This window comes from Callospermophilus lateralis, chromosome 7 (genome assembly GCF_048772815.1).
Source record: "Callospermophilus lateralis isolate mCalLat2 chromosome 7, mCalLat2.hap1, whole genome shotgun sequence".
Classification (NCBI taxonomy): Eukaryota; Metazoa; Chordata; class Mammalia; order Rodentia; family Sciuridae; genus Callospermophilus; species Callospermophilus lateralis.
This window is the reverse complement of record NC_135311.1, coordinates 56732177-56758490: the sequence shown is the minus strand read 5'-3', so window position 1 is coordinate 56758490 and position 26314 is coordinate 56732177. Positions and strand designations below refer to the sequence as shown.

The window sequence follows — 26314 nt, the reverse complement described above, 5'->3', positions numbered from 1 at the left end:
TGGGCAGAGAACATGGATTTCCCCAGAACGTGTTTGTAGACGGCCGGTGTGAGTTCGGGAATAAAGAATTGCTGTTTGAATCCACAAGCTGTGTGGAGACTCGTGATTTATGCCCAGCCAGAGACTGCGGCAGTAGGATTTAAGGACTGTTGTGTAGTTTAAAGCTTTAGGTTGTTGATATTTAATTACAATAATTAAACAAACATTTAATGACAATTTACTATACACCATCACCATGCTAGATAACAGAGACAAGACAATCTTTAAAAACACTTTCTGGGCTGGAATAAAGCTCAGTTAAGTCCTTGCCTAACATGTGCAAGGCTCTGCGTTCAATTTCCAGTACTAAAAACAAACAAAAAACCTTTCTGTATTTGTGGAACTTACAACTAAATACTATCAGGAATTGGCAGCTAACTCTCAGTGGATTCTATTTTCAGATTTGAAAAAGTCAGATTTGTTTAAGTACCATGTTTTCAAGAAAAAAAATAGCACAATGTTTTGTAAATAAAGTCTGAGAATAGGACTAAACTTTAAAATTGAAGCTAAAATATGTAACTTGTACTATTTCAAAAACATTATTTCCCATTTGTAAAATTCTTATCTTCCCCTTGGAACTGCAGAGTGAACCCTGGGGAGCTTAACAGCTGAGTCACATTCAGAGATCTTATTTTTTGAGACAGGATCTCACTAATTTATTGAGACTGGCTTTGAGATTATGATCCTCCTGCCTCACACTCCCAAGCCACTGGGATTAAAGGCATGGATGGACCTCCCATTTCTAAAATTGTAATTATTATATTTATGCACCTAGCTTTCTTTCAGGAGACTTTAATTGAAAACTCTCCTGAAGGCTGGGATGTGTTTAAGTGGTAAAGCACTTTCCTTGCATGCTGAGGCCCTGGGATTGAGCTCCAGTGCTAGAGAGAAGGAAGGAAAGAAGAAAGGAAGGAAGGAAGGAAGGAATGGGGGAAGGAGAGAAAGGAGAAAAAGGGAAAAGTGAGGGAGAGAGGGAGGAAAAAGGAATGGAAGGAAGGAAGGAACAAAGAAAGGAAGGCAGGCAAGGAAAAAGATCAGGAAAAGAAAATTATAATGAACACCAATTAAAAGGTCTTCTGCTAACCTACATATTAGTCATTCAATACAGGAACCAAAACCCTTGTATGACTATTTAAATTAATTAAAATTCTACAAAATCAAATTTCAGTATCTCAGTCCCACCACTTATTTCAAGAACTCAGTAACCACATGGGCTCATGGGCTGGTGGCTATTATACCTCACAGTGCAGTGCAGATACTGTACATTTCTGTCATGGCAGAAAGGTCTATTGGACAACACTAATAAAGAGGAAGCATCACATCAAGATACTGGTATTGTGGATGTGTTAAAGAATATTCAATAAAATTAAACACCATACATTTAAAAAAAAAACACACTTAGCAAATTGTGACCTACAAGAGGAAATCCTGAAACTAAAAAAAAGGACCTTCTTAACAAACCAGTCAAATTGGCAGCATCTCATTCATGATGTTGGCAAAATAACATCATTTGGAAAATAGCCTCTTTGCAGTGTATATACAAAAAAGCATCGTAATGAGTTTAAAAGTCCCAAATCTTGTATACAAATCTGGGTTGATTATCAATTGAATGTTACAAATAGAAAACCAACCAGGAAAACTAGTTCATCTAATGTATAATAGCACAGCACTAAAATAACAGACTGGAAATTCTTCCATGAAACAAAGCCACTGAGGGGTGTGTTAACATAGTGAAAGTTCTTTCTTGACTAACTGCTCAACAGGGGTCAAACTAGACTTTTGAAATTCATAAGGAAATTTCTAACTTTTTTTTGACTGTGGTCTGCCTTTAGTGAATATACATATGTGAATATACTTTTTTTAAACTATATTTCACTCAATTTTTTTCTAGTATTTTTTTGTAAGAGTTCATAAACACTGACTTAAAAAACTACTTCTTGCTACTGCAATTCTAGATACTAGTAGAGCTAAATTCCAATTGACATATGAAAATAGGGTCCTACATGATATCTTTGATCTTAAATCTGGTATCAGTAATCATAAAGTCTAAAAACCACTGCACTGAAGTTTAGTAATTCCTATTTATTACATGCTAGGCATTATACAAAGTGCTTAATTCCATTTATTTTATTTACTTCTGAAATAACTGTGTGTTAAGAAGTAGGTAGTATTAATCCTATAGCCTAACAGGCTGATCTTAGTTTAATAATGTGCTCCAAATTGTTCTGCCAATGAGTCCTTCAGTCAGAATTTGAACCCAGCTAGCTTCCATTAATTTTACTATCCCAAGATCTAGAGCTCCTAATGAGGAATATTAAGAAAAGATAAGTTAAAATTTTTAATTTTGACTGCTTATTACATACCAAGTAATTCTAAGCCTCTTCCTTAGTAGATCATTAAGACCACATGCCAACATATCTCCACATAGGAGTCAGTCTTCACAGAGGAAGGCAGGTAGGGCTAGTGCAATGGACTTGTCCAGGGAAGAACTGGAGCAGGAGCTGAGCCAGCACCCAGGCACCTGGCTGCAGAGCCTGCACTCTTCATGGTGCTAGAAGTTCTGCAGGACTGTAAATATGTTCTGGTGTTTACCATCCAACCACAGTGGCTCAGCTCCCTTCTATCAATGTGGAGAAGGGCCCAGGACAGCAAATCACATGAGCACTACCTGGGAACCAGGGAAGAGAGGCCAGCAGCCTCAGGTGAAAAAGGAGGTCAGATGAGATGATGACCTGCAAATGATGCTGGTGTGCACCTGTCTGCAAACCACTGCCCAAGGATGTGGGAGAAGGAGCAGGTGGCGGGGATGAGAACCATGGGCTATGAACAGGGCCATGGGAAAGCCATCAGACCACTGGTAAGGCACACAGTTCCACTATCTCAGAATATATAGCACACAATAAGAAATGTTGATCTTAACCAGGTGATGGTGAAGTGTACTGAGAATTCATTAGGTGAGTTACTGTTCTAAGCACTTTTCATCTCAACAAACTCAAAGGAACTCCTAGTTGATCTACATAAGAGTCGGCCCTTTCTCATTCTATGATTGCAAGAAGAGTTTGTGGTGCTATTTAGTCCAGGGCCAGTGCAGATGGTGTGAACAGTTTGTTCACGTGGGAAAATCCTCAGGGAGTTTAAATTAAAGACACAGACACCATTTTATCTTTAAACCAGCTCTGGGATGGCTTCTTGAACCCTAAGCCTCAAGCCCCCCAGGGAGGCAGTGAGGTTTAACTGAAGAGGAGAGACAGAGTGAGAGAGAGAGAGAGAGAGAGAGAGAGAGAGAGAGAGAGAGAGAGGAGAGAGAGAGAGAGAGAGAGAGAGAGAGAGAACACTAGGGATAGGGCTTTTATTGGGGAACAAAAAATTCTGGGGAAAATTTCATCCAATGAAGGTCAAGCGGGGGGGGGCAATGTGGCAAGGTCAGGTGCGATGATTGGGTCTTTGAGGCAGTGGTGAGACATGCCTCCACATCACAAGGAAAAGCTCTCAAACCCAAGAAGGGTGGAGAGAGCTCTGCCACATTAAAAGTGTCTGAGCACCTCACAACTAGCCAGGGAGTAAACTCAGTCAGTTCAAGGATGGACTCCCACAGTGCTGCACTTTGAAGGGAAGGGAAACAAAAATATATGACGACTCCTCTCTAGGGAGCAGAGTGGCTCAGCAGATCAGCAGCTTGGGGGTCACCCAGTTCCAGGAATGGGGTCGGGGGGGGGGGCGTCCAGAAAACTCACCCAGTTCCAGAACTGCAGGGTTCTGGGAGATCACTCCATTGTAGGGTCTAGGATTCCTATCCAGTTCCAGGACTGCAGAATCATGGGAGGCCTGCTGCCCCCAGCAGCACAGGCATCCAAACTAAAGGTTACTCCAGTGAATTTCCTAGTATACCAAATAAAACACCCAGGACAGCTCCTCTGCCTCAAGCTCTCCAAATGGGAGAGCAAGGAATGTCACGAGGGGCTGGTGAGAGTGAGCATGTCCAAGAGTGGACTTTTACCAGGGAGACCCTCATTCTTTAGAAAATTCCATCCAAATAAGGTCAAGAGGGGCAGGGTTACAAGGACAAGTAAGGTAATTTGACCCCTGGGTTATAGGAAGGCATGCCTAAGCATGAAGACACATTCTGCTACTTCCAGGATCAGGGCAGCCATGTAGGGCCACTTTGAATGTGGCCAGATCACTGCAAGTGACTGACAGAGCTGCAACCAATCAGGGAAGGAAAATGCAACAGCCCCCCACAGAGGCCTATCCAGTTCTAGGAGTGGAAGGTCTAGGAAGATCACACAGTTCCAGCATTGCAGGGTCCTCAGTCTTACCCAGGGTTGTTGGGTTTTCTGACCTGTAGGTGAGGATGCAGCTCAGCCAATGCTGTTTTCTGAACCCATGGCACTATGTTCATCTCAGCCCTTGCAAGTCTGGCTGCTCTGCTAGGTCCCAAGAAGTGATGTGAAACTTCAGTCAGATGTAGGTTATGACTGCTGTGGCACTCAGATGCCTCTTCCAGGAGGCAGCCTACAGTCCCAGTCTAGGCCCTGAGGGGCAGGGTGCACCAGAGACTGGGAGCACTGATGTGTGGCTTCACTGCAGGCTGGCCCCATGGGGTAGGCTATGACAGGGGCTGAGCTCAGGAGTGGCAGGCTACCAAGTGTGGGTGGTTTAGCAGTGCTAAGTCTCAGGGAAGGTGGGGTGCCATGGCTGTTTGTCACCTGAGCAAGACACAATCCAGCAGTATTTCCAGTCCCCAGGTGTCATGGTCTAATAGCTGTGCTGGCCACAGGAGTGGGGTACACCGTCACCTCCTTCTCTTCTCGGAGCTCAGATGTGTGGACTCCAGGCAGTCACATCAGGGGAGCTGAGTAGCATGAGAATACTAGTCTGAGTAGTGAGTATGGAAGGTGTCCAAGGTTTGGGTGGGAGCTGCTGGGGTCCTCTTGCTTGATTAGTCCACACAGGGAGGAGGCTCCCTTGTTCTGAGCTGCTCCTGGCTGTTGATGGCGTGTCAGACACTAAGTGTGTCCTATACTCTGTGTGAACATCCCAGGTTCCCATGCTCTGTCTGGCTTCTGCTGATCCTTAGATGTGCTCTGAGGCTCTCTTCACTTACCCTCACCAAAATACATTGCTTATTTTGGGAGTTGTCTTTGTGGGAGGAAGGATGGTAGGACTTCTAGTCAGACTTCTTGCTAGCATCTCTCCTCCCTAGAAATGTTTACTTTAAAATCAGAATAATCATACCCAGCATCACCATGTTTAATCAAATTTGTATTGGAGATCCTCATGAATAAAATATAATGAGAATAAAAGAAAGTAGAAGAATGGAATACTAAAATATAGAAAGCTTAAACTTGCATTATTTTCAAACGATGACTATTTTTTAAGTTTTTTTTATTTTTTTAATTTTAGATGGACCCAATATCTTTATTTTGTTTTTTAATGTGGTGCTGAGGATCAAACCCAGTGCCTCGTACATGCCAGGCAAGCTCACTACCACTTGAGCCACATCCTCAGCCCAAACTATTTATATTTTGAAAAAAATGTAATCTCTAGAAAGATTATCGGAAATACCTATAGAAATTGTCAAGGTTCCTGAATAAAAGCTTTAGGTATAAAAGTAAAATTAAAGTTTTATATTCCAGTAGCAAATGATTAGAAATTGTGATTGAACAGGATATATTATTTACAATAGTATCAGAGACTGAAATTGCCTAAAGAATCAAATAATAGACTTAAGACTTCTGTAGACAAATTATAAAATTTTATTAGTGGATATTCAAAAGAACATAAATACATAAAGGCATATACTATATTTGTCAATATAAGACTTATTCTAGGTCATTTTTAAAAGTATTTTTAAGGTATCCAGGTGCGGTGGTGCTCACATGTAATGCCAGCAGCTCAGGAGGCAGAGACAGGAGGATCATGAGTTCAAAGCTAGCCTCAGCAAAAGCAGGCACTAAACAATTCTGTGAGTCCTTGTCTCTGAAATAAAATATAAAATAGGGCTGGGGGTGTGGCTCCATGTTAGAGTGCCCCTAAATTCAATCCCCAGTACATCCTCCTCAGCCAAAGTATTTTGAAGGCTAAAACACCATGAAATCTGAAGAGGAACCTGGAGTGGGTCTGGCCTATCAATTAACTATTAAGCTATTATTATTATAAATTAAGCTATTGTCATTATAAAGTTGTTCTGATTAAAATAGTATAATGCTGGTGCAGATGTAGAAATTACATTAAGTACAAAACTACTTTGATGAAACAGCAACCTTCTATCAATTAGACATTTCATTTTGCATAAAAACACAGAGGCTCACAAAACAACTCAGCATTATAGAGTCACAGAGTTTTTGAAGAATTTAAAAATTGCTGCAGTCTGGCGGGGCACAAATCACCGAGCCACCACAACGCACTTGTATGTTCAAACAGGAAACTTTATGCCCGAACTCCACCAGCACTCCATGCACACTCCCTGGGAACTCTCTCAGCTCTCCATCTGGCTCTGTCCCCACTCTCTTTGACCATGAGAACTCCATGGGAACTCCAAAGTAGAGTACTGCCCGAGGCGGCAAGAGCCACTGCCCTATTGCTGGAGAGTAAAGGTCTATATACAATTGAATACACAGCTTAACATAACCATCATCATCTCAATGGCTCGCTGGCTTCACCTCTCAGCCACTGCCTTCCGGCAAAATACCATGCCTCATCCCGACTTGGCTGTGGCCCTCAACAAAATACAACAGTTACTAATATGGCATTATGTAAAAATGTGGAAGTGTAACCGATGAGATTCTGCAATCTGTATTTGGGGTAAAAATGGGAGTTCATAACCCACTTGAATCTAATGTATGAAATATGATATGTCAAGAGCTTTGTAATGTTTTGAACAACCAATAAAAAAAAAATGAGCAGCAGAAAAAAAAATGTTCAGTAAAATGCAAGAGGAAATTCATTGCAAAATTACACACTAGGGTAGTGTGCAAGAAGAATGCAGATGGAAGAATATACAATCTAAATGTCTGAATGTTCTATTCCTCATGACATACCCACTCCCATGCACACATTAGGCTTTCTCGGTAAGAGTGTAAGAGGTTAGCTGTGAAGACCAGACTGAAGGGAAGCAAGGCTTCTCAGCAGAAGGAGTTTTCCGAGAGCCATGCACTCTTGCTCTTTTGGGAGATGCAGGGGCAACAGTATTGGTCAAAGCCACAATTCTCTCTTTTTTAAATTTTTAATTTGTTTTAATTAGTTATACATGAGAATAGAATGCACTTATATACTTTGATATATCATACGTAGATGGGATATAATTTCTCTTTTTCTGAGTGTACATATTGTAGTATCACATTGGTCATACAGTCACATATGTATAAAGTAATAATGTCTGTTTCATTCTACTATCTTTCTTATCCCCATATCCCCTGCCTTCCCCTTCTTTCACTTCCCTCTACCTAAGGAACACTATGTTTTTTTTAGCATTACAATTCTTAACACACATATATACCACAATTTTTGTATTTCTTTTTGTATATAAAGTATGTTGACACCCCATTCAAGTCTTCATTCATCACATTTCACCATCCTTGATAATCCCCTACCCCCTCCCTTTATCTCCCACCCTTCTACCCTGTTTCCCCCATGCTCTCCCTCCCAACCCCAACATGAGTCAACCTTATTATATCAGAGGAAACATTCAGTATTTGTTTTTTGGGGATTGACTAATTTCACTTAGTATTATCTTATCCAGTGCCATCCATTTACATGCAAATGCCATGGTTTGTTCTTTTTTAATACTGAGTAAAATTCCATTGTGTATATATGCCACATTTTTTTTATCCATTCATCCACTGAAGGACATCTAGGTTGGCTCTCATCTATTTCATTCTACTATCTTTCTTATCCCTGTAAAGGTAAAATTTCTAAGCTGATTCTAAGCTGCAGAGCCAGAGTTAAAGTGTAAAAGACCGGACATTGTGAAGTTTCTAACTGCAAGGCTTGGGTTAAAGAGTAAAAGATTATTGTTACAATTCCTCTGCTACCCCCGGAACCTGTAATCTCGGTAGCTGTTAGGACAATACCCGAACTGCCCAGTAAACATTCTCACTGGCTCCTCTGGTTGTCTAATAACTTGGGACTCTGTGTAAAATGGCACGTAGACATTACAAGTCCCAAAACCAATCAGTTTGAATGTGCACCCCACTTAGAAGTAACCAATCACCCCTGTCCAATCTGTTCCCACCAACAAACGTGCTAATCAGGTCTCAGAGTTGTTGTTCAATTTTCCCGTGCCCCATGATGATTTGTTCTGATGTATGCAAAGCCCCCCGCCCTCTCCAAAAAGTGTAGTTAAGCTCTGCCTGACCTCTGCTCTGGGCTCTGGGCTGCTGTATCTTCCTGAGTGAGCCTGGAGCCTCAGAATGCTGAATCATTAAAACCCCTTTTGCCAATTGCATGGAGCCGGTCTCTTGTGGTCTCTCCCTCCGACTCTTTGCTGGACCCTTACATTTGGTGCGTTGGCTGGGAACTGCGTGTCACCGGACAGGGAGACCCAACGGACTGCTTCAGGGGTAAGTAAGGAGGCGCTTTCCTCACTCTCTCTCTTTCTTTCCCCTCCTTCTTCTCATTTTCTCTTTCTTGTTTTTCTTTCGCAATCGCTCGGGTTTGGTTTCTGGTGGCTCAATGGTGTGCGTAAGCTCACAGAGGGCATACGTTCTCAGAGCCTTGGTTTGGGTTTGGCAGCGTGTGGCTGTCAGTGGAAAACGTAAGTTTTTCCTGGCTGTGGTGGACAGACGTGTCTTTGGAGCCACAGGCCACCCTCCAAGGGATGCCTTGGGGGACTCAGGGGGTGGGGGACATAAGAGCCCCCCATCAGGTAGAGGGAGGAGCCCTCGTAAGGTATATTCTGCTGCCAACCCGTCTGGATTTTTTTTTTTTTTTTGCCGGCAATTCTTTTTGTTGTTCTCAGGTTGAATTCACTGTCTGTCTTTAATTTTTGCTTCTGAACTTGTGTTAAACGTTTTACTGTGGGTCTGTGATTGCGTCTCAGTGTGTCTTGTCTGTATTGTCTTGTCTCTGTCTCGGTTCAAGTAACTCCCAGTATGGGACAAAGCCATTCCATGCCTCTGTCTCTGACCCTTGATCATTGGACGGATGTCCGTGCAAGGGCCCAGAATCTTTCCTTTACAGTGAAATGCCGGACCTGGCAGACACTCTGCACTTCAGAATGGCCTACCCTCGGAGTTGAATGGCCCCCAGAAGGGTCCTTCCACCTCCCTCTAATCCGCAAAGTCAGAGATATTGTCTCTCAGCTGGGGCCGCATGGCCATCCAGATCAACAGCCATATGTCTTATCCTGGCAGGATCTCCGTGAATTTTCTCCCACATGGGTGAAGCCCTTCCTTGTTCCAGCTCCAACCCCTCCCCCCACCCGACTTACAGGTTTAATCGAGTCGCTGATGTTCTCACACCAGCCCACTTGGGATGACTGTCAACAGCTTCTGGGGACTGTCTTCACAACAGAGGAATGGGAGAAAATCCTCTTGGAAGCCAGAAAGAATATTCTTGGACCAGATGGGAGACCAACCCAACTTCCTAACATCATCGAGGCTGGCTTCCCCTTAAACTGACCCAACTGGGACCCTAACACCTTTGAAGGTAGGGAGCATCTGTCCACTTATCGCTGGGCTCTTGTAGCAGGTCTCCGAACGGCCGCTAGACGGCCAACTAATTTGTCCAAGGTAAGAGAGATTATCCAGGGTATGACCTTAAGAGATTTGGCTAGAGAAACTGAGGAAGAGAGGGAACAAAAGGAAGATGAAAGGAACAAAAGGCAGACTAAAGTATTGGCAAAGGTCCTGGTCACAGCCACAGATAGGCCAGAAGTTAGAAAGCAGGGAGACAGGAAGGGAAATCTGGGCCCATGCCAAAACCTGCCCCTGGCATCAGACCAATATGCCTACTGTAAAAAAAAGGACACTGGGCCAAAGAGTGCCCCAATAAGAAGCAGCTATGCCAGCCTGTCATGCTGACTCCAAAAGATGACTAGGAAAGTCGGGGCTCAGATCCCCTCCCCGAGCTCAGGGTAACATTTAAAATTTCTAAATCCTTCAATAAAAACTCCCATAATCACGGCTTTGACTATGTCAGTAAAAGATAGATATCAACTCTTTACGCTCCCAGGGACTGATCAAACAGGCAAACTAAAAGATTATCCTGATGCCTGGGCAGAAACTGCTGGCTTAGGTCTGGCCATAAAACAACCTCCAGTAGTAATAGAATTAAAAGCCTCTGCCTCTCCAATCAGTGTTAAACAATATCCTCTAAGCAAAGAAGCTAGGGATAGGATAAGACCCCATATTCATAAATACCTGGCTCTTGGGGTCCTAAGGCCCTGTCAATCGGCCTGAAATACCCACCCTGTTACCAGTAAGAAAGCCAGGAACTAGGGACTATCGTCCTATTTAAGACCTGAGAGAGATCAACAACAGAGTGCAGGACATTCACCCCACGGTGCCTAATCCATATAATTTGCTTAGCACTCTGAATCTAGAGCGGATATGGTGCACTGTGCTGGACTTAAAAGATGCTTTCTTCTGCTTGCCCCTACATAAGGACAGTCAGTTATTGTTTGCTTTCGAATGGATAGACCCAGAAATAGAAACATCTGGCCAACTAACCTGGACTAGACTCCCACAGGGGTTCAAAAACTTCCCCACTCTTTTTGATGAAGCTCTCCACAAGGACCTCAATGACTTCAGAACTGCACACCCCGAAGTCACCCTACTCCAATATGTGGATGATCTGCTGCTGGCAGCCAACACCAAGGAAAACTGTGAGTCTGGGGCCCAAGCACTATTATCCGAGCTTGCTCAGCTAGGATACAGGGCTTCTGCCAAAAAGGCCCAAGTTTGTCAACAAAAAGTAATCTACCTGGGTTAGTCTCTTGGGGGTGGCAAACAATGGCTTACAGAGCCCAGAAAAAGAACTGTTGTGCAGATACCGCCCCCATCTGATAAGAGACAGCTCAGAGAGTTTCTTGGGACTGCCGGCTTTTGCAGGTTATGGATTCCTGGGTTTGCGTCTCTTGCTGCCCCTTTATACCGGCTGATAAAGGGGGATGTCCAATTCCAATGGACCCCTGAAAACCAACAGGCTTTTGATAATATCAAAAAGGCACTGCTATCCGCTCCAGCCTTAGCACTCCCAGATGTAGAAAAACCCTTCACTCTACATCGAGGAAAAAGAAAGAAATAACACGGGGAGTGCTCACTCAGACTTTGGGACCTTGGAAAAGGCCGGTAGCATACTTATCAAAGAAACTGAATCCAGTGGCCAGCGGGTTGCCCCATTGCCTAAGGACTATAGCAGTGGCAGCCCTTCTGATAAAGGATGCTGATAAATTAATGTTGGGACAGAAGCTAACTATCATAGCCCCCCCATGCCCTGGAAAGCATTATCCATCAGCGTCCAGACAGGTGACTATCAAACTCCAGAATAACCCATTACGAGAGCCTCTTACTTGACAAGGACAGAATAACACTGGGAACCCCTGTTCCACTCAACCTGGCTACACTACTGCCAGAAGAATTATCAGGACCTGTCGCTCATGATTGTCAACACATACTGGCAGAAGAGATTAGTGTACACCGACACTTAAAGGATCAGCCACTGCCCTACCCTGAGGTCGTATGGTTTACAGATGGGAGCAGCTTCCTCCAAGTAGGAGACTTGGCTGCACAGGAACATTCAGGCAGCTTATCATCTGGGGACACAGATACAGAACTCTGGGAAGCCTTCTCCACAAAAAAAGAAATAACCCAGAAGGTGGTCAAAAAGATTCTGGAGGACATCTTTCCAAGATTTAGACTGCCTAAGGTAATGAAGTCCGATAACGGACCGGCATTTGTGGCCCAGGTAAGTCAGGGACTGGCCAGGACCCAGGGGATTAATTGGAAGTTACATTGTGCCTATAGACCCCAGAGTTCAGGACAGGTAGAAAGGATAAATAGAACCATCAAAGAGACCTTAACGAAATTAAGCTTGGAGACCGGCATAAAAGATTGGACTATGCTCCTACCTTATACACTGTTTTGTCCTGATCAATTCTATTTTTGGTCAACTGTGAAGTTTTTAAACAACTTGAGTTATGTGTTATATGTCTGTATGTGTGTATGTCCATATATCCTGCAGTGATATGACAATTGACAGATGAGGAGCTCTCATAAAAAAAAAAAAATTAGATCCAAATGTCCTCAATTCCCATAATTCTGTGATTCAAACCGTTCAATTTAAATTGGGTAAACAGATAAAATGTTGATGTCTATGAAATAATCTGCCTAAATTCAAAAATTTACAAGTATTGTTTCAAAATGTGACAGAAAGAGGTTAACAGATGGAAAAGAGAAACTAAAAGATTCTAGATATGGATTTAATAGAGGGAAAATGTGTTCCTAGATAAGAAAGTCTATGTGATTAGGTAATTAAGAGGGTTTAAGTAAGTGATAAAGAAGGTTTGTGTAAGTTGGTTATGTGTGTAAGTTTTTGAGCAAGTAATCTTAAAAAAAAATTAAACAGCTGGAACAGCTGGTTAAACAAATGCTATTATTTTAACAAATTGTGCTATGTCATTTCTTTAAAAGCCAAACTTGGTTAATATAAAATCATCAATGTAATTATGATATTTTTAATATGTTCATATCTTCCAGGTATACAAGTCTGTAAGGTAAAAGCTTCAAAAGAGCATTATATCAAGCTGGTGTTCTAAAGTTGTATGGTAATTTTAGGCTTAAAAGAAAAACATGTTGGAGATTTATTTATATTATTTGTATTCTATAACTGGGCTTGTTATCAATAAGATATGTACAGTTCAATGTTACCTTTTTACACTGAGATACAACTTAAGTGTATTTTTAAGTTAATGAGGGCTTAATCTGTGTAAAGGTTTTATTGTTAAACACAAAAGTACTTTGCTACATTTCTACAAAAGGTTAGAAACTTTCAGCCTTTTTTTAATTCATGTTTTAGGTGTGATATTATGTTGTGTTAGCTAATGTTCATGTAAACTTGAGCAGCAGTTTATATAAACTTTATAAAATGATGTCTAAAAAGCAAAGATCAGCTTTAGAACTATAGTATTTAAGATTTATAAAGAGCCCTGCCTTACTTGAGATAAGGCTCTATGTCCCATCTCGCTGCATGTGAAAGTGAGTATAAAAAAATAGGCCAGATTTCAGTACATTTAAAGTTGTGTCCAGAAGTTGGTTTTTGTCACGACTGCCAGGATCTCAAACAGGGGATTATAATGCATAGCTCTGCCAAAATTCTAGGTAGCTAAAAATGAACTAAATATGTTTCTGCCCTAGTTAGTTTTGTTTTGTAGTTTGCTTATAGATGGTCTAAAGATTGCCTGTTAATGTTTTAAGGAGATACTGCTTTAAGAACTTACAATCTGGGTCAACTTAAGATAAGGAGTTACCACCTACAGGATAGGGAGATAGACATTAAAGCCCAGTACTCTTAATATAAGGCTGCTAATTCTGTTAACTTATTTGCTGGATGTTTAAGATTAAGTTTTAAAATTAAAAATTTGGCTATTGCCCTCTGAGTCAGTCTGAGTCAGGGGATAGGGGACTTCTCCAAAGGGCTCTGCAACTCTAAGCCACATAACCTCCTCAACAGGGAGATTAATGAGACCAGTGGAGGACAGAAAGCCAATCGGTGTATTTGCTGTGAAGAGGAGGGTCATCAGAAAAGGGGAGACATCCCTGATGCTTCCGAGGGAAGCCATATGGTCAAGCGAGGCCTGGAGCCATCCTAGCGCAAATGGCACTAGCAGAACTGGGAAGCTGCTGTAAGTTCCCCGAGGACTCCCAGGGAAACTCAGCTGACTGTTAACAATAGATGGAAACAAAGGTCAGTTTGACTTGCTTCATCTTAAACACTTAGCAAAGACAGTTAAAGCCAAAGCATAGCTGTTCCTGGGCATTTTAAATGATAGTAATAGTTAAATGTAACTTCCATAAATAAATAAACTAGAGGCTACAAAAGAGATTCTTAGGTAAAAATGCCTGATAACCATCAAAAGGAACTGCCAGAGTAGTTTTTAGTTCAAAGCCTTTAACTAACGCAGGTAGGCTTAATGTTTGCTAGTATGGTTATCCAGCCCTAGTAACAGAATTAAAGGTTTCTCTATTAGGCACAGAGGTCATACTAGTAAAAGGATTTTGCAAGACCAAATGACATTAAATTATTAAAATTATTAGACAGAGTATATCTTAAGGGAAAGGACATCTGTAACCCTAAAAGTTAAATGTTGTATGACAAATATCCTTAAAGATTTACATGCTCAGATAGAAGCCATGTCCTCAGCAACTTTGTCATGGAAACAATATCTTAGCTCCTGGTTCTTGGTACTTCCTTGTGGAAAACATTGTTAGTCTTTGTCTTTGCCATCATACTCATTGGCATATTCCTGTGCTATGGAATTTATTGCTGCATCAATCTGGTTCCAGTACTAATGAATTCTTGTTTCTTTTATAGACCACCCATCACTCAAATGGCCTTTCAGTCTGTTACTTCTCAATTGGACTTTTATCATGGACCACTCAATAGACCTGATTTTTATAGGGGGACTCCAAACTGCTTGCCCCACACCGTCCCTTTTCCTTACAGCAGTAAGGAGTTCCCAAATTAGAGGGGGGAAACAAAGTCAGATTTAAAGTTAGGTAGTCAGTGTAGTTAAATTTGGTCTAATATCAAGTGGGATCTAAAATGGAGGCCATACTAAAAATGATTCCAGGGAACGTGAAACAATTCATGTAATATGAGACCCTTCATTAATTATGATTCAGTACTTTTAAGATTAAAAGTAGTCAGAAAAAGGAGTGGGGAATGTAAAGGTAAAATTTCTAAGCTGATTCTAAGCTGCAGAGCCAGAGTTAAAGTGTAAAAGACCGGACATTGTGAAGTTTCTAACTGCAAGGCTTGGGTTAAAGAGTAAAAGATTATTGTTACAATTCCTCTGCTACCCCCGGAACCTGTAATCTCGGTAGCTATTAGGACAATACCCGAACTACCCAGTAAACATTCTCACTGGCTTCTCTGGTTGTCTAATAACTTGGGACTCTGTGTAAAATGGCACGTAGACATTACAAGTCCCAAAACCAATCAGTTTGAATGTGCACCCCATTTAGAAGTAACCAATCACCCCTGTCCAATCTGTTCCCGCCAACAAATGTGCTAACCAGGTCTCAGAGTTGTTGTTCAATTTTCCCATGCCCCGTGATGATTTGTTCTGATGTATGCAAAGCCCCCCGCCCTCTCCAAAAAGTGTACTTAAGATCTGCCTGACCTCTGCTCTGGGCTCTGGGCTGCTCTCTCTTCCTGAGCGAGCCTGGAGCCTCAGCATGCTGAATCAATAAAACCCCTTTTGCCAATTGCATGGAGCCGGTCTCTTGTGGTCTCTCCCTCCGACACTTTGCCGAACCCTTACATCCCCACATCCCTGCCTTCCCCTCCTTTAGTTATTGTGAAGTGCGCTGCTATAAACATTGATGTAGCTGTGTCCCTGTAGTATGCTGTTTTTAAGTCCTTTGTATATAGTCCGAGGAGAGGAATAGTTGAGTCAAATGGTGGTTCCATACCTCCATACTGTTTTCTATATTGGCTACACCAATTTCCAGTCCCACCAGCAATGTATGAGTGTACCTTTTCCCCCACATCTTCACAAACACTTATTGTTGTTTGTCTTCATAATAGCTGCCATTCTGATTCGAGTGAGATTATATCTTAGAGTGGTTTTGATTTGCATTTCTCTGATTGCTAGAGATGATGAGCCTTTTTTCTTATATTTATTGATTGATTGTATATCCTCTTTTGAGAAGTGTCTGTTCAGGTCCTTAGCCCATTTGTTGATTGGGTTATTTGTTTTTTTTTGTGTGTTTAGTTTTTTGAGTTCTTCATGTACCTTAAAGATTTGTGCACTATCTGATATGTGAGGTGTAACGATTTGCTCCCAGGATGTAGGCTCTCTATTCACCTCACAGATTGTTTCTTTTGCTGAAAAGAAACTTTTTAGTTTGATTCCATCCCATTTATTAATTCTTGGTTTTAATTCTTGTACAGTAAGAGTCTTATTAAGAAAATTGGGGCCTAATCCCACATGATGAAGATTAAGGCCTATTTTTTCTTCTATTAGATGCAGAGTCTTTCACAACTCTCTTTACAATACTGAGTAAGTGGCAATTATTTTGCTTGGGTAGACTTTTCATATGGTAAGAATAGATGTCATGAAAGAAAGCGAGCTGTCCATTGGTAGGGGACAGGTCTCTGCTTCGTGACTACTTAGTGTTGAGTGGGTTCTATAAGCAGTGTTCTGATACTCCCACATTAAAAAAAAATATGTCCAACATATATTCTTCCCAAGGAAAGCTATATCACACAGGTTACTATTATTACCCTTCTATACAAGTGGGTGTCTTATGACAATATTTTTTCTTTTTACTCTGTAGCGGAAGGAAACATTCTCAACCGATGTAGCAAGAATCATTTATCAATAGAATAAAAACATTAGTTTACCAACACATTCTTAAGAATCCCAGAAACAGAACTGTCCACATGGACAACTTGGATTCATGATGGAGATGGCATCATAGAGAAGTAGGAAAAAAGAGAATTACTTAACAAATGGGACTGGAGAACTGACATTCCACAAATAAAATACACACTTGCATTCCTATATCATTCCATATGCATTGTCAACGCTAGATATATTAACCATGTAAATATTTTAAAAGGAAATTTTAAAATGATTAGTGGAAAATATTGTGGATAGCTTTTAAAACCTGATCTTACAAAATATTTCCTAAGAATGTACACATAAAAACATATGATCACATGAGAAAAGATTAGTAATTTGAGCACATAAAATTAAAAACATCTGGGGCTGGGGCTGGAGCTCAGCGGTGGAGTGCTTGCCTACCATGTGCAAGGCGCTATTTTTGATTCTCAGCACCATATAAAAATAAATAAATAAAAGTATTGTGTCCAACTATAACTAAAAAACATTTTAAAAAATATTAAAGACGTCTGTATGTCCAAAGATGTCTTAAACAGGAAGACCAGGGTGCTGCTGGGTGAAAAAGGGTGCCCAGCGAAGATGCTGCTGGACTTTTTCAGAAGAGCATAGGGAGGACCTGGCCTTCCTGCCGAAGTGGTGGTGGAGTTTGCGTGGATCGGGGTGGAGTTCCTGAGGCGAGGGACCATCCCCAAGGTCTATGAGGGTGCCGCCAGGAAGCTCAATGTGAGCAGCAACACTGTCCAGCATGGTGTGGAAGGGTTGACCTACCTGCTTACCGAGAGCTCCAAGCTCATGATTTCTGAAGTGGATTTCCAAGACTCTGTTTTTGTTCTGGGATTCTCTGAAGAACTGAACAAATTATTGCTTCAGCTTTACCTGGACAACAGAAAAGAGATCAGGACTATTCTGGGTGAATTGGCACCCAGCCTTCCCAGTTACCACAGCCTTGAGTGGCGACTAGCTGTATAGCTTGCAAGCAGAAGTCTCAGGCAACAGATTAAGTCAGCAGTGACTATAAAACTACACCTAAATCAGAATGGAGACCACAACACCAAAGTTCTGCAGACAGACTCAGCCACCCTACTTCATTTAGTTCAGCAACTGTAACAATCCTTGGACGAGATGAAAACCAACCACTGTAGGAGAGTAGTTCACAACTTCAAGTAGTACCAAGTGTTAAGGTCCTAATGCCTTTGACTCATTTGTGAATGGATGACATTCAGGAATTACTTTTCAGAATTAATTTTTATTAATTGGTGTTGATAAATGCATCTAGATTCCATGAAATTCCTTTTCCTATTCCAGGATATTGAGGTCATGATCAGAAGCTAAAGTCTAGTACCTTTTCTGATGCTAAATGTGGTCAGCTTCTTGACAGATTGAAATGTAATTTTGTATTTTAAATGTGTAAATAGGATTGAATCAACTAGAAATAAATCTATACTGTTCATATCTTCTGTATATATGAGCAATACCCTGTTTTTGGTACATTTTTGTCTGCTTAACTAGTATTTTCCTCCTTATTGATCATTTTTGAGAATAAAATTTACAGCTAATTTCTTTCCTTTTCAGAGTATTTCTAAATAGTACAATATTTCTGACTTTTAAAAGCATCTCATGATGTGACTAGCTACAGAATAATGTAAAGTGAGTATGAGTTTTTTTTTAATTATATGCCAATATTGTTATAGGAAGTTCATGTATTTTTCTTTGAATGTAAAGGTAAGTCGTTTTTACCATATTGCTGAAGTTTGACTTATGATTCATTGACTTAAGTAGTACTCAATTTTGTGTGATTGTTAATAAAATATTTTCACAAGGATTAATTTTTCCTATATACCCAAAGCAACTAAGAGACACACTGTCATTTACATTTATAAATAATGGATACAAGAATAATGTAATCAATGCTTGATTATCTGGGAGAAAAAGATGTCTTAAACTAAAAATGATTCGAATTTTAAGAATATATTTTCAATATAACTGATAGAGTTTCAATATAACTAACACACTTTAAAATTAAAAAATATGTAAAGATAACCTACAAATTGGTAAGAAAAATATATTTAATCTAGTTAAAAATGACCAAAATATATGATCAGGAATTTTACAAAGGAATACAAATGACTCTCAAACACAGAAAAGGAATGTAACATTATCAATGACAATAAATATAGACCTCATAATGAAATAGCTTCTGAAGGTTTTATTGCCAATAGCTAAGAGACCTTGAGAAAGTGCCTGGACACCTCCAAGGAGACTAGACCAAGGGCATCTCACATGTGATCCACACTTGTGGCAACTGATGCTGCTTCTAGGAAGAGAGCTGGGTGTGATCCCTGGGCTGACCTCTCATATGCCCTGTGACCAGCAGCCACATTCCCAGCACATACACCAGGGACAGTCCCACACAAGGAAGGCCTGTGCCTAAAGCTCGTAGCAATGAGGTTCAGAGCAGCAAAAACCTGGAGATCTCTCAAAAGTGCATAAGCAGGAGAGTGAGCAAGGCAACCAGGTACATCCACAGGCTGACTCCAGTCAAAACCAGTGAGCACAGTGGGTGAGTTTAAGGACCACCACTCTTTGATGGCTATTTTTATGTGTCCAGCTGGCAAGGTTATGGTCCCCAGTTGTTTGGTTAAGCATCAGTCTAGATGTGGAAAAATACTTCTTAGCCGTGATTGACATTGACTTTGAGTAACATAGGCCACCCTTTATAGTGTAGGTGGGCCTCATCTAATCAGTTGACAGCCTTAAGAACAAGAACTGAGGTTCCTGAAGCAGAAAGGATTCTTCTCAAGGTTGCAACATAGAAGACTCATCTGAGTTTTCAACCTGCTAACTTATGGAATTGACACGAGATTGCAACATCTACTTTTTCCTAAATTTCCGGCCTGCTGACAAGTGCCATGGATTTCTGATTGTCTGCTCCCATAATATGAAACAACACATCAAAACTAATCTCTCTCCCATTCTCTCTCTCCTTATCTCTTCCCAGACTACACAGAATATAGATACATTCAACAGAATATTTTTGTTAAATTAAAGGATCACTAATATGTTATACATTTATATGAATTTGTACACACAGACAAACACATACACATACACATATAATGTTAGGAATACTAGCAGCTTCAATAAAACTTCAAAGAATGTGAGAGAATAAGAACTCCTAAAGGTGGAAGGAGGCAGGGGAAAGCGTATACTTTCATGAAAGTTGTTACACTTGAATTTTCAAGGTAGGTTTATGAGAAATAACTAAAAACTTAATAAAAGCAGGCCAGTATGGACAATATAAGTGTGTTATCACTGTGAGTTATGGGCAATTGAATCTTTGGCATCTGATATCTTTTGAAACATGAGAAAATTAGTAATCAATGTTTCAATGATGTGCATGGATTTCTGGTGGCAGTGGATGGGGGTGGAAGAGGAAAACAAAGGCCACATGCTGAGGAGAGGCACTTTCCCACACCTGTGCTCATTTTTCAGTCATCTGACCAGCAAACAGAACTGTGGAATCTTGGCTGTCCCTGGAGTCACCTGGGAAGTCCTTAGTGCCTGGATCTCACCCACAGACATGCACATTTATTGGCCTTAGAATGAGTTTAGGAAAGGACATATCTGAAGGCTCACCAAGGGGTTCTCAGTGCAGGTCTAGAACTCCCTGCGGGACAGGATGCTCTCAGGCTGCAGGTGTCTGAGCTCTGATTTAAAGTTAGTTTCAAGCAGGTGAAGAGCACAATCAGATCTGCTTTGTACAAAGAGTACAGGGCAGAGGGTAATGGACAGATGAGCAAAAGGACAGGCTGGCCGTCACAAGGCAGTTTGATGCCCTTCTTGGTGGCTTTGGAGAAAGGTGAGGCATTTGGAAGCAAATGTGCTGACTGTGGTGTGTGGAGACCAAGAGGGGAAGATGCTCAGGGGTGTCTGGTGGGACCCAGGATTTCAAGCTGGTGATTAGGTAGGTTGTGATAAGTAGTGATGGTGAGCAGACTGGAACCCCTGGTCCTTTGATGTGCCAGCTTTGCAGAGCCTGGGAACTCTTTGCTGCAGAAAAATGTTTGTTAATCATTGGATGGCTTGAGAGAAGGTTAAAATCAATGAGTGATTATGGGCATGGTGACATATTTTTGTAATCCCATCGGCTCAGGAGGTTGAGTCAGAAGGATCCTGAGTTCAAAGCCAACCTCAGCAAAAGTGAGATGCTAAGGAACTCAGTGAGACCCTGTCTCTAAATAAAATACAAAAAAGGACTGGGATGTGGCTCAGTAGTTGAGTGACCCTGAGTTCAATCCCTGGTACCCTTACTCCAAAAAAAAATTTTTTTTACAATAAAAGCAAAGGGTGATCTGTGCCTTTCCTCCCAGAGGGCTGTTCAGAAAACTTTGCTTCTCATTCTCTGGTTCCTTGTGCCATGTCTGTTGGTGGCACAGCTTTTCTAGAGAGCAGGATTGATGGTTACTATGGAACCCACAGACTTCTCATGAGTTGTTCCATGGGGCCAGTTGCACTCACCTCTGTCTTAAGGTTTCCAAAATGCTGGTATAGTCCCATGAACATCTTCTTGGTTTTATTTTATCTGTTTTTAAACAAAAAGTGAGGATCTATTGAATTTCACCTAAAGTAATTAGCAAATAACATTTTTCCCCTTAGTTCACAGTGTCACAGCAAACCATCTAAAAGGTATTCATGAGCAGAGTAATGTTAATATTAATAAACCTAATGATGATTTAAAAGCAAATTAAAAATTTAATCTTTCATTAATTCATGACATAGTTATAGAAAGCCTAGTTATTATGATTTCAATAAAAGTTCTTTTGGAGATTATCACACTTTATTTGGAAAGAAACTGAAGGGCAAAAGTTTCTAAATCTAACTTGCAGTTCAAATCTTCCAATTCCTCCTCCTTTTCTGGAGGCAGGGTGAGGTTAAAGACTTCCTTTCACTCTTTTCGGCTTTCTTATTATGGACTTCCCATTTCCTCCTGGCTGATGATTTATTTAAGTTACTTAGGATGGAGGAGGCATAATCCAGGGGGTGGGAAACAACCTTCAAGAGCTGCAGCTTGACTAGACAGCACTGGACAGGTACCCGGGTGAAGAGCTGCAAGTGCTGGGTTGGGGGGCCCCCCCGTAGCCCCAGACACAAATGTTTGCAAATTAAGCTCAGAAATACATCAGGAGTTTTTAAGGGAGTAAAAGCATCTCTGGTTTGTGAGATCACATGAGGAGAAGATGGTTTCCTGGGCCGCTGCTCTGTCAGGTCACTGGCTCTAGAATAGAGCTCAGTACAAAAAAGGTCAGAGCCCAGTCAGAGGTTGCCCTGCCTCTCGCCTCCCTGTAAGTGTGCTTTGGCAACCTGCACCTTCTGATGGACTCAGCGCCAGTATCTGCAGCTGCTCGGTCTGCCAGAAGAGCTGTATGAAGATGGGCATGTCAGGAGGTGTCAGGAGTAGTAGGGATGAGAGCCTGGGCCTGGCTACAGCACAGGAGTGAGTCTGAGCCACACCAGGTTGTAGAGAGGGCTGCATGGCAGCCTGGCAAAACTCAACTGTCCTGACCTCTGAAGGTAAGGATGAGCCCACATTGCTTTTGGGACCATGCTACATACCACTTTTAAATATGTTTATAAAGAACTGGCTTCAGAGTTATCACCAGGCACTGCTCACAGAGTTCGGTGAGAGGCCAGCACATGTTTCCCGAAGGTAAGACAGAGATACCCAATGAGATCCGACCCCTCACACAGCATCCTCCTCACCCTCTCTCCTGTACAATAAAAGGTATGAAGGTCATTACACCTCTCAGCACTGGGCTGGGGACACATGGGTGACTCGGTACCCTGCTTCAATTCTGGCTGATGGCCTGATTTTAACAGTGCATGTCTGGAATGTTAAAGCGGCATTTATGATCATTAGAAATAATCCAGTCCAGACCAAGGAAAAAGGTCTAAGAGAATGTTCGATAATTTATAGCTAAATGACTTTGGGACCTCAAGATAGAATATCCAGGTGGTTCTTAAAGGACTCACAAATACTCAATTTAAAGGGGAAATATTAACACGGAGGTTTATAATCAGAGCATTGAAATTACATTGATCATCTCTACTCTGGCTCTAAAAATAAAAATGGAATAATAATCCAGCTACCTAAGCAAGAAGGCTGCAAGCCATGTCTTGCATGGTAAAGCAACATCTGCCATTGGCACAGCTCAGGGACCTTGCTCCAGGAGACTTTCCTGGAAACGCCCCCAAGGACTCTCAATCGACCCAGCCTCTAGCCCCAACTCTGCCTGTCAGGAGTGAGTGTGTGCATCATTTGCTGTTATATTCTGTTTCTTTGAGGCAGAGAGGACACATATCAGAGTGAGAGAGGTTGATGGAGACAACTTCTCAGGAAGAGATCTGCCCATGAGCTGGAATGGGACCTTTCAAAGTTCTGGTTGTCCTGGGGCTGGCATAGAGAATGCAAAACAAGAGATAATCTGAGCGTCTTTGGTGAGGGTTTATAGTACAGAGGGGTGGACCACAATGAGAAACGGAGAAGTGTGAGGCCTTCCAAGAGAAGCAGAGTGCCCAGGCCTCTCCTTAGATACCTGCAGCTCCTGATAGGGTTAAGGAATACCAAGCTGGTTCTGACACCTCCTAGAATGGAAATGACAGAAAAACTCACAATTCCTGCCCTACCTACCTTAGGATCTGTTGGAAAAATGTAGTAAGATCAGTTTTTACTGGAAAGAGATGAATTCTAGATAGGGCAGAGGGGTGGGAGGGAAAGGGAAGGGGAAGGGATTAACAAGGATGGGGAATGTGATGGACATCATTACCCAAAGTACATGTATGAAGACATGAATTGGTGTCAACATGCTTTATATACAACCAGAGATATGAAAAATTATGCTGTATATGTATAATAAGAATTGTAATGTATTCCACTGTCATTTATTTTTTAAAAAGTCAATAAAAATAAATTTTAAAAAATGAGAAGCTAAAAAAGGAGATTAATAATAATAAAATAAAATAAAAAAATAATTATAATAATTTCCCTGAAAAAAAAAAGATCATCCTGGAAACTAAAAAGTGCAGTCCAAATGCAAGCTCCACAAAACACACATGAACTTTGATTAATTATTTCCTCAATGGACAAATCCAACAAATGGGTGGTGGTGCAGAGGAGAGAAAAATCACTTCCCAGCAACTAAAAAGAACGAATCACTGCCTCTCCTAAGACATTCACTGGCCATTTTGGGTGGCCATTATTTTTCATTGGAACTCAGCTGTATTACACATATTCTTCTGTACATATGAAATATTTCAAATAGGAAAATAATTCCATTAAATGAATATGAGATATTTTTGACAGGTATTATCAAAGAAGTAGGTATTATATTTATTTTTTAATAAAGGTATATGTACATGAACATATACCTTTATTTGTTTTTATTTTTATGTAGTGCTTAAGAACGAACCCAGTGCCTCACAAGTGCCAGACAAGCACTCTACCACTGAGCTATGACCCTAGTCTGGTATTATATTCCTTAAAAAAATCTATCAAATAGAAATGTAAAATATAGAAAAATTATTTAAATGTCTCCAAATATTAAAGTTATTTCAGAGCAAAATGCCAAATCTCTGAAGTTGGATACTTGGGTAATCTGTAATGTTGAACTATATTACCCTCGTTCATGATTAGTTATTAGCAGATATGATTAATTAAGATGAGGTTATACTGGGGTAAGGTGGATCCTAATCCAATATGACTGGCATCCTTATACAGGAGAAATTTGGACACCAACATGCACAAAAAAGGAATGCCCAGTGATGACTGAAGGTTTGCTGTCATAGCCCTAATGCCTTCAGAGAGATATTGGCCCTGCCCATGCCTTGATTTCAGATTATTGACTGCAGAAATTGAGACAATATTCTGTTGTTTAATAGCTTCTGTGAAGTCACTCAGTTTACGGTGCTTTGTTATGGCAGCCCTGGCCATAACAAAGTCCTACTGATATTATGGAACAAAACAAGGTTATAAAATTACTAAAATTATAAGATTATAAAACTATGCTGCTCACAATTAAATGTGGACACTAGTACATGGAACATTCCCACACTAGTATAAAAAAGTCTCCTTTCCTGAAAAATTCATCCCTAAATTTATTAGGCAAGCAGAACAAAGGGTGGTATCTACAAAAAGAGAGAGGAGGAGAAAACAAGGAAAGAATAGTGTTATGGTTTAGATTAGGTTTTCTGCAAAAGCTCATGTGAGAAAATGTAAGATTTAGAGGTGAAATGGTTGGGTTATGACAGCCTTAATCTAATCAGTGAATTAATCTCCTGACAGGGACTAACTGTTAACTGTAGGCAGGGCGGGTGTACCTGGAGGAGGTAGGTCACTGGGAATGTGACTTTGGGATACATATTTTGTCCTTGAGGAGTAGAGCTCTTTCTCTGCTTCCTGCTGTGATGTCTTGATCTGTTTTTCTCCACCACACCATTTGCCCTGATATTCAGCCTCACCTCAAGCCCTAAGGAATGGAGCTGAGCCCCAAGGAATAGAGCCAGCTCTCTGTGGACTAAGACCTCTGAAGCAGTGAGCCTGCAAGTAAACTTTTCCTCCTCTCTGCTGTTCTTGTCAGGCCTTTTTGGTCACATCAGTGAGAAAGCTGACTAAGACTGATTACAAGTACTTCAAAGCAAGATGTCAGCTCTCAAGAGGTATAAGGAAGGAGGTGGAGTCACAACAGGTGTGGGGGTGGTTGAGAGTAATCTGAATTCAAGTGATGTAAGCAAGGAACTTGCATGTAGAGGTTGCCTAGTTTGGAGTGTAAGAGAATATGGGAAGGGCATTTATGTCTCAGGACATCTGTTCAGGGGATGTCAGAGCCAGAGAAGGCACAGATGGTTTGAAAATATAAATATGGAAAAATATATGTAGGTAACAAATAAAAGAAATCTGGAGTGCTACATTAATATTAAACAAAGTAGACCATGGAGCAGAGAAGTATCAGTGATAAGGAAGGTGATTTCATAAAATTTTATACACTTAATAACAGTGTTTCAAAACACCTGGAGCAAAAACATATACAACAGCACACAGAAACAAGTACAGCAGGAGATTGCAATATTCCTTTGTCAGTAATTCATAGAACAAGGATATGTAAATCCCTTAAGGAATTTGAACATCAACCAACTTAAACCAACTGACATTTCTAGAACACTCCACCTAAGGATCACAGAATATATATTCTTTGCAACTGAAAACAGATGAATTACCTAGACAGAAATCTCTGAATGATAACTACTAATAAGTTTATAAGGATTTGAGTCACACAGAGTATATTCCTTGACTACAATAGACACAATTTTAAAAACAATAATAGAAATAGCTCTGGAAAATTCATGAACATTTGAAAACTAAATAATGAATTTCTAAATAACCTATGAGTGAAAGATGAAATCAAAGGAGAAAACAAAGTACTTCAACCAAACTTGGAATAGAACCACCATTGGACCCAGTTATCCCACTCCTCTGTATATACCCAAAGGACCTATAAAACAGCATACTACAGTGATACAGCCACCCCAATGTTTACAGCAGTTCAATTCACAATAGTGAAGCTACGAAGATAACCCAGGTGCCCTTCAAGAAAAGGTGGTATATATACACATGGAATATTACTCACCATAAAAAAGATTGAAATTATGGCA

The 26314-nt window shown here is 40.9% G+C and overlaps 1 pseudogene; it reads left to right on the top strand.

The window, feature by feature from the left end:
• Positions 1-2818: 2818 nt before the first annotated feature.
• Positions 2819-17776, top strand: LOC143404311 (COMM domain-containing protein 2 pseudogene; annotated as a pseudogene).
• Positions 17777-26314: the final 8538 nt, after the last annotated feature.